The following is a 9,350-nucleotide window of genomic DNA, read 5'->3' on the forward strand; positions in this document are numbered from 1 at the left end:
CGGCCCTGTAGCTGGAGTCAGGCCAGTGCGTTCACTGACTGGATGTTGCTGTGATACGACTGGATTTAAACGGGCCAGTGACTGGGGGAAATAGACACAAACCGGACCGGAACCATGTTGGAGAGACACATGTGGTGGAACTAAATCTGAGACAGATTTAACAAAATTAATCTGTTACTTTTACAAGTGTTTTCGATAGATGATAAATATTTATTCGCCAAATAGAGTCTCCCAGGTTTTGCCTCATAACAAATTTATTGCAAACATTTAGCTTAAAGGGATAGTTCACCCAAAAACCTAAATTAAAGACCTCTGTTTATCTTCAGAACACAGTTTAAGATATTTTAGATTTAGTCCGAGAGCTCTCAGTCCCTTCATTGAAGCTGTGTGTACGGTATACTGTCCATGTCCAGAAAGGTAAGAAAAACATCATCAAAGTAGTCCATGTGACATCAGAGGGTGAGTTAGCATTTTTTTGAAGCATCGCAAATATATTTTGGTCCAAAAATAGCAAAAACTACGACTTTATTCAGCATTGTCTTCTCTTCCGTGTCTGTTGTGAGAGAGTTCAAATCAAAGCAGTCTGGATATCCGGTTCGCGAACGAATCATTCAGTTCATCAAATCGAACTGAATCGTTTTAGACGGTTCGCATCTCTAATACGCATTAATCCACAAATGACTTAAGCTGTTAACTTTTTTAATGTGGCTGACACTCCCTCTGAGTTCAAACAAACCAATATCCTGGAGTAATTCATTTACTCAAACAGTACACTGACTGAACTGCTGTGAAGAGAGAACTGAAGATGAACACCGAGCCGAGCCAGATAGCGAACAAAAGACTGACTTCACTGTTGTTTTGAGGTAAGAAAAGTAGATAAATTAAAACCCAGGGTACAAATAAAATATCCTATATTAATTATATTTTAAGTACATTTAAACATAAATTTAAGTACTTCTTTAAACAATTATATATGGACTTGCACAGATACAAATACTTCCTTAAAATTGTACTCAATAAGACTATAAGGATTTGGGGGATTTTATAGTGTACTACTATTGTGCAACTACTAACACAAATCATCTTTTCACTGAAAACAACCACAGCTGTGAAACTGAAGTACAGCACATAGTGAACGTGCCTCCATGAGCAAATTTATACCCTTCTTTAGGCTGCCTGCTACTGCTGCTCACTTATCCATTTAGCAGCACAGCTAATCACAGCGTAATGATTAAACGAGCGCTGTGACTCAGCAGGAAACAGCCGATGTGTTTAACATCCCAGTGCTCTGCTCTGGCTTCATGACTCATGGCTTTACTTGGCAAACGCATTCGTGCAGCCCAACCGTGCGCTAACTGAACGTACCACAGGAGGTTTCCCACAGACAGCAGGTGAAATGCCTTTTAGGGGGGAATTTTTTCACGTTTTCCAGTCTATCATGGAAATGTTTCTTTTGGACATTTCTTTCCCATGCATTTTATGCATGTCAGACTCTTCACAATGTTGAATGTTTGATTTTAGCAGCTTTGTTGACGACCCAATTCTTTGCTGACTTTGGATTTGTTTTCTGCCTTAATTTCAGTGGTGTTTTAACAGAGATAAACATACATCACTGCAAATTGCCAAGTGAGGGGAGGTCGAGATGCAATGCATGCTGGGAACTGGATAGTCTAGCCTTCCTGGAGAAAGAAATGACACCATTTCTGTGAATAAGTTACTTACAAACAAACTCACAGATGTTTATGCTAATTTGGTTGTTGTTATAAATTACAGACTTTTAAACCTGAACACCACAGGAGAGATAGCTTTCAATGTAAGTGCCCAATTCTGATCTGGAAATGCTAGCTGCTAAGCTAATATAGTGACAGCTTTTTGAGGTCTTGTAAACAGACAAAAAAACAAAACAAAAAAAAACACTGCAATTATGACCCAAAACAAATTCATATGAGTTATAGTTCTAGTGTTATTAAGACTATTAAGTATTTTGAAATGTAAAATGTAATCATAAAATTATTTTTTAATATTTGTAAAAATATAAAGTTTTTTTAATGTATTTAGAAATAATATATTTTTTATAACGGAAATATAGATTAAGTAAAATACAAACATTAGATAAAAAAATCAAATGTAAATATAGAATGAACTAAAGTATTAAAATTACAAAAAATCAAATAAGAAATTAAAGCTAAATAGATAAATGTTTAAAAATGACAAAATCATGTAAAATTACTAAAAACTTGGGAATATATAAAAAGCTAATAAAATATAAATAAAAACTAAAATAGCGCATAAATAATACTAAAATTACACAGCATTCTGTTGGACCACCAATAAAATCTGCAGCAAAATCCATTGAAAAACACTTTTCTAAATTATTGTAATGTAAAAATTAAACTACATACATAATACATTTATAATTTTTGCTTTTTCATATCCATTCACTAAAGTGAAGATTACATAAAAAATATATAATGCTTATAACGTATTTACAATCACATTAAAAAAGTGACCTGAATTGCATTTAATAAATTTCAGATCTCATGCATTTTTGCTATTTACATGTATGCAAAACTATGCAGCACATGAAAGAAAATCTAATATGGTTAAGAGTGCAAATGTGGCTCATGCAAAACATTCATTCAAATAAAGTGGCAAATTCCTTTGAACTATAGCTCCATTTTAGACTATTTGGAGATGTTCATTACCTGCGTTCATTGCTTTTCAACAAAGAAGGCACTGTGATGGATGGCAGCATTTAAAAGGTTTTGGACAGATTGTGTAAGCTTCATTGAGGGGTAAAATCTGTGCTAGTGAACATGCCCTCCAGACAAATGGCTTCCTTTAGCTGAAGTGGACAAGATGAACCCGGACACACCTGCATCTGTAGGTGTGCAAGAGTCAGAGACATTCATCAGGATGTCCTCCTTTAATGTTTGGACTACACTGCTGTTAAAACAAGGTTAAGAGCTAATAACAGTCAAATTAAATGAACCATTTAATCATGCAAACCACTGTTCAAAAGTCTGCAGTTGGTGAAAGATACAAACTCAGAATTGGCATGTTAACTAAAAATTAATATATAAACCTTGAAATTGTGATATTTAAACTCAGAATTGAGAGATTTAAACACATAATTGAGAGACATGAACTCAGAATTGAGATATTTCAATTCAGAATTTATAAATTTTAACTCAGAATAGAGAGATTTAATCTCAAAATTGAGAGATATAATCTCAGAATTGCGAGATATAAACTCTGAATTGAGAGACATAAACTCGGAATTGCGAGATATAAACTCAGAATTGCTAGATGTAAACTCGGAATTGAGAGATATAAACTCAGAATTTAGATATTTCAATTCAGAATTTAGAAATGTAAACTCAGAATTGCGAGATATAAACTCAGAATTGAGAGACATAAACTCAGAATTGCGAGATATAAACTGAGGATTGAGAGATATAAACTCTGAATTGCGAGATATAAACTCAGAATTGAGAGATATAAACTCAGAATTGAGATATAAACTCAGAATTGAGATATAAACTCAGAATTGCAAGATATAAACTCAAAATTGAGAGATATAAACTGAATTGCGAGATATAAAATCAGAATTGCGAAATATAAACTCAGAATTGAGAGATTACAATTCAGCATTGAGATATTTCAATTCAGAATTAAGAAATTTTAAATCAGAATTGAGAGATATAAACTCTGAATTACGAGATATAAACTCAGAATTGAGAGATATAAACTCAGAATTGAGATATAAACTCAGAATTGCAAGATATAAACTCAAAATTGAGAGATATAAACTGAATTGCGAGATATGAACTCAGAATTGAGAGATTACAATTCAGCATTGAGATATTTCAATTCAGAATTAAGAAATTTTAACTCAGAATTGTGAGATATAAACTCAGAATTGCGAGATATAAACTCAGAATTTAGAGATATAAACTGATTTGCGAAATATTAACTCAGAATTGCGAGATATAAACTCAGAATTGAGAGATATAAACTCAGAATTGCGAGATATAAACTCAGAATTTAGAGATATAAACTCTGATTTGCGAAATATAAACTCAGAATTGCGAGATATAAACTCAGAATTGAGAGATATAAACTCAGAATTGTGAGATATAAGCTAGAATTGATAGATTTCAATTGAGAATTTAGAAATTTTAACTCAGAATTGCGAGATATAAACTCAAAATTGACAGATATAAACTCTGAATTGAGAGATATAAACTCAGAATAGAGAGATTTAGTCTCAAAATTGAGAGATATAATCTCAGAATTGCGAGATACAAACTCGGAATTGAGAGACATAAACTCGGAATTGCGAGATATAAACTCAGAATTGAGATATTTCAATTCAGAATTTAGACATTTAAACTCAGAATTGCGAAATATAAACTCAGAATTGCGAGATATAAACTCAGAATTGCGAGACATAAACTCAGAATTGACAGACATAAACACAGAATTCCGAGATATAAACTGAGAATTGAGAGATATAAACTCATAATTGCGAGATATAAACTCAGAACTGCGAGATATAAACTCAGAATTGAGATATAAACTGAACTGCCAGATATAAACTCAGAATTGCGAGATATAAACTCAAAATTGAGAGATATAAACTGAATTGCGAGATATAAACTCAGAATTGGGAAAATAAACTCAGAATTGAGAGATTACAATTCAGAATTGAGATATTTCAATTCAGAATTAAGACATTTTAGCTCAGAATTGCGAGATATAAACTCAGAATTGCGAGATATAAACTCTGAATTTAGAGATATAAACTCTGAATTGCGAGATATAAACTCTGAATTATGAGATATAAACTCAGAATTATGAGATATAAACTCAGAATTATGAGATATAAACTCAGAATTGCGAGATATAAACTCAGAACTGAGAGATATAAACTCAGAATTGCGAGATATAAACTCAGAATTGAGAGATTTCAATTCAGAATTCAGAAATTTTAACTCAGAATTGCAAGATATAAACTCAGAATTGTGAGATATAAACTCAAAATTGAGAGATATAAACTCTGAATTGAGAGATATAAACAGAATTGCGAGATATAAACTCAGAATTGAGAGATATAAACTGAATTGAGAGATATAAACTCAGAATTGAGAGATATAAACTGAATTGAGAGATATAAACTCAGAATTGAGAGATATAAACTGAATTGAGAGATAAAAACTCTGAATTGAGAGATATAAACTCTGAATTTAGAGATATAAACTCTGAATTGGGGGATATAAACTCAGAATTGAGAGATATAAACTCAAAATTGAGAGATATAAACTGAATTGAGAGATATAAACTCGGAATTGAGAGATATAAACTCTGAATTGAGAGATATAAACTCTGAATTTAGAGATATAAACTCAGAATTGAGAGATATAAACTCGGAATTGAGAGATAAAAACTCTGAATTGAGAGATATAAACTCAGAATTTAGAGATATAAACTCAGAATTGAGAGATATAAACTCAGAATTGAGAGATATAAACTCAGAATTGAGAGATATAAACTCTGAATTGAGAGATATAAACTCTGAATTGAGAGATATAAACTCAGAATTGAGAGATATAAACTCAGAATTGCGAGATATAAACTCAGAATTGAGAGATATAAACTCATAATTGAGAGATATAAACTCTGAATTGAGATATTTAAACTAAGACTTGCTAGATATAAACTCAGAAATGTGATATCAGCATATACTGTAAACCCAGAATTGTGAGATAAAAAAAATACACTTAACTTAAATATCACATTTAAAAAAAAAAATTCTGTGGTTGAAACAGGCTTTCATAGTTTTCTATTTGAATATATTTTTTAAATGTAATTTTATATTTTATTTCATATTTTTGTGGAAATGATACCATTTTTGATGAATTTGTTTTTAAATGAACAGAGAGTTCAAAAGAACTGCAAAATCCTTTTTGTAGCATTATAAATGCCTCACTGCCACTTATGATCGATTTAATGCGTAATGCGTGAATAAAAATATTAATTAGTACAATGAATTTGTATTCAAATTTGGCTTATTTGGTTTTATAAGAGAGGAGAAAACACTTCCCATTCCTTTTGTCTCTGACATACAAATCACAACTTCCAGTTCAGTCCATTTTAAATTGTGAATAAATACGGAACTCGTATATGTTTTTTTTTTCTTTTTTTTTTTTACAATAAACAAATTTAATCTATAGTGTCTCTAATCTTGTCTCTCATCACTTTCAAAAGCCCCAAAGGAAGTCGTTTGCATTAATATTCGTGATTTTCATGCTCTTGACAATTCTTTGTTTGGGAAAAGTATTGTTTTCACATTCAATTCAGCGCAATATGAAATGTGGTTTGCTGAATTCTTTGATGCATGTTTGGTCTGACACAAATAATATGAGATTGCGACCTTGGGCCTGCAGCTGATGTTTGTACTGGCAGGACCGGAGGATGTTTTTCCTCTTTCCACTCCACGCCAGACTCATACGACACATTTCAGGTCTGTTTGTTGTTCTGAGGCCTCGTGCCATGAACATTTTACGATGTTTGGGAATTTTTTTTTCTCCGTCTGACATTTGTGGTGCTGCTTTGCATGATAAAATATTTTTCTTTCACTCTGTCTGTCTGAAACGTATAATTAGCAATTAAGTCGATGCTGTTTTCTTGGCAAGCCTTGCGAGTCGCAATATTTCCCCCTCCCAGAAACCATCCTGGCTTGCTTTTGATGACCTGAAGTTTTGTTCTCGGTAGAAAAGCAAATATAGGATATTGATCTACTATGCAGAACGACAGCGCTCTTATTGCCTTTTTCAAATAAATTACAAACGCAATGACCTCAGGAAGCGCCTGTAAATCAGCTTGGCGAAAGATTCATTTCTCACTCTGTAAATCTGCTTTAAAGCTCTCTATCTGTTCACATTGAACTGAATCACCCCGAACTCTGCGACGGTGACCCCTGACCCCCATGTGGTTTTGCCGTGAGAAAAGCATCCTGCGGTTTGAGTGGGCTTTCTACTGTCTGTCATACCCACATGCATGGTGGCCCACAGCTGTTTTGTTTTTATTTTGGACGATGAGGAGTTCAGGAACTTTACCTTTTGCCAACATTTAATTAGAAAAACAAGCTTGCTTTGAAAACGCTCGACTGCCATTAGGATAAACGCTGAACTGTTTTAGTAGAGATGCCATATTTACTCATCAGAAGGCCTAAAAGTGTGTTTTTGACTGTTCTTAGTTCATCACCATACTGTAAAAAAGAAAATGTTGTCATTATTTACTCACCTTGATGTTGTTTCAAACCTGTTAAGATTTTCTTCTGATTTCACTACACTCACAAATTAACCTTTTGTTATCTGTGTGGGAAAAAACAGCATCAAATTAAATCATAATATTCCCAGCTAACAAAAAAATTGTCTAAGAACTTTTTGCCAATGTTCCCGTTACGTTATGAAAAAGCTAATTCTGAATGCTTTCTGAATGTGAAATGTTTTAAAAATGTTTTTTGCTTGGTTATGTAGATGTTAAGGGAACATTACATTTTCTAATTTATGCAAATGCTACTTTTGAAAGTATATATATATTAACGCTTCAGAGAAAAATATTTCTTTAAAGAATATACTTAAGTGTGAACCAAGCGTAATGTATTAGACACTTAGATGTCACAAATAAATCAAAGTATATTATAGTTTAAATATTTTAGAGATCACTTGAACTTTAGCTAGCTTTTTTTTACTTGGGTACATCTTTATATGTAATTTTGTAATCATATATATTGTCTTTGAAATATGGTTTACTGATAAGAATTTACTGTACGATAAACTAAAATGTACTTTAAAATTTCTATTGAAACGTGTTTGTTATTCATTAATTCCCATCTGTAATGATTGTATTGCAATTTGGTACACTTAAAAGGTCTTAACTTTAAACGTAATATCAAATAACACAAATCAAGTACCCTACTTGCGTTTTAGTTAGTCGATATTTCTTTAAAGCATGACAAAAGAGTATTAAAATAATGACGTAAACAGGTACGTTAAGTATTTCGGTATGTTATGTAAGTTTTGTCCTTGAAATATCAGTCATTCCGAAGGTACACTGACTTCAAAAAAGGTGAATGTCTTTTGTCTTCTGTTTGTTTCCCAAACGTCTCTCTCGGGCATTTGAACGAAATAACGCCAAAATGACGGATTACTTTACGGCAGCAACAAATGCACGCATAAACTGTAATTACGACATTGAACTGTGGAGGGCTCCAAGGTCACAAAACTACATTCAGTTGCTTTAAAATGTAGGCTAATTAAAAAAATTAAATGTTAAACTTGTTAAAAATGCACTTAAGGAGACTTCTTTAGAATTTTAAGTACACAAATTGATTTTTATATTATTAATGTTATTATCTGCAAGTAGAGTTTGTATGCATTTATTAATTTAGTCATTTTTTAACTCATTAAATTGTTTTTTCTTCCCGCCGTGTGGCTCATTCGCCGCTTTACATTGTGTTTTTAAAGAGTGTGATTTCCTCTTGTTTTCTTCTTTGAAGTTTGTCCGGTCGGCCTCGTTCTGTGTCTCTGGAGTCTGAGAAGTACATTTTGTTCTGCTTATGTATGTAGGGTGAAGCCCTGGGTCAGGAGTGGGTAATATTTAACCAGTGGAAGAATTCATTATTAGGGTGGTGGAAGGCTTTGGTGAACGCTTTGTACTCACACTTGAACAAAAGCACACAGATGCACATGCACACACACATTTTTCTTCAAGGGCTATTTTCAGAAATTGTGTCCTCACATGAATAGAGCTTCTCATATACACCCATTCGCATACAGTATTAATCAGGCACCACCTGTTACTTTGAGTTACAAAAGCATCTGCCACATGACTAAATGTAAATTTATAAATTATTTGTATAGTACTTGCTGTATTATGTTTATTATTATTAAACATGAATATTAAACATAATGAAAAAAAACAAAGTTTATCATTTATTTTATTAAACAAAAAATTAATATATATATTTTTTTACATCCAGATTGTTGGAGTGGTCGCAGACTATTAAAGTACCAAATAAAAAAAATAAAAAAAATAATAATTATATATATATATATATATATATATATATATATATATATATATATATATATATATATATATACAGTATATTTAACTTTTGATATATATACTTTTATAGATACTTTTTGATATAATAATATTAACAATAGCAATAATTATATATATTATTTTTATTATTAATAATTGTTGTCATTAATACTAAACGTAATAAAAAAGTAATATAAGTAATAAACAAATGTGAGATACAACAAAAACAACAA

General features: G+C 31.7%; 1 long non-coding RNA gene across 1 annotated transcript; it reads left to right on the forward strand.

The window, feature by feature from the left end:
• The first annotated feature begins 1,142 nt into the window (after nt 1-1,142).
• On the forward strand, nt 1,143-1,749 carry LOC132124941 (uncharacterized). The gene is made up of 2 exons (XR_009426817.1): nt 1,143-1,391; nt 1,583-1,749. It is a non-coding gene; the product is annotated as an uncharacterized LOC132124941 (long non-coding RNA).
• Nucleotides 1,750-9,350: the final 7,601 nt, after the last annotated feature.

The sequence above is a fragment of the Carassius carassius genome, chromosome 43, assembly GCF_963082965.1.
Source record: "Carassius carassius chromosome 43, fCarCar2.1, whole genome shotgun sequence".
In the NCBI taxonomy this organism is placed as follows: Eukaryota; Metazoa; Chordata; class Actinopteri; order Cypriniformes; family Cyprinidae; genus Carassius; species Carassius carassius.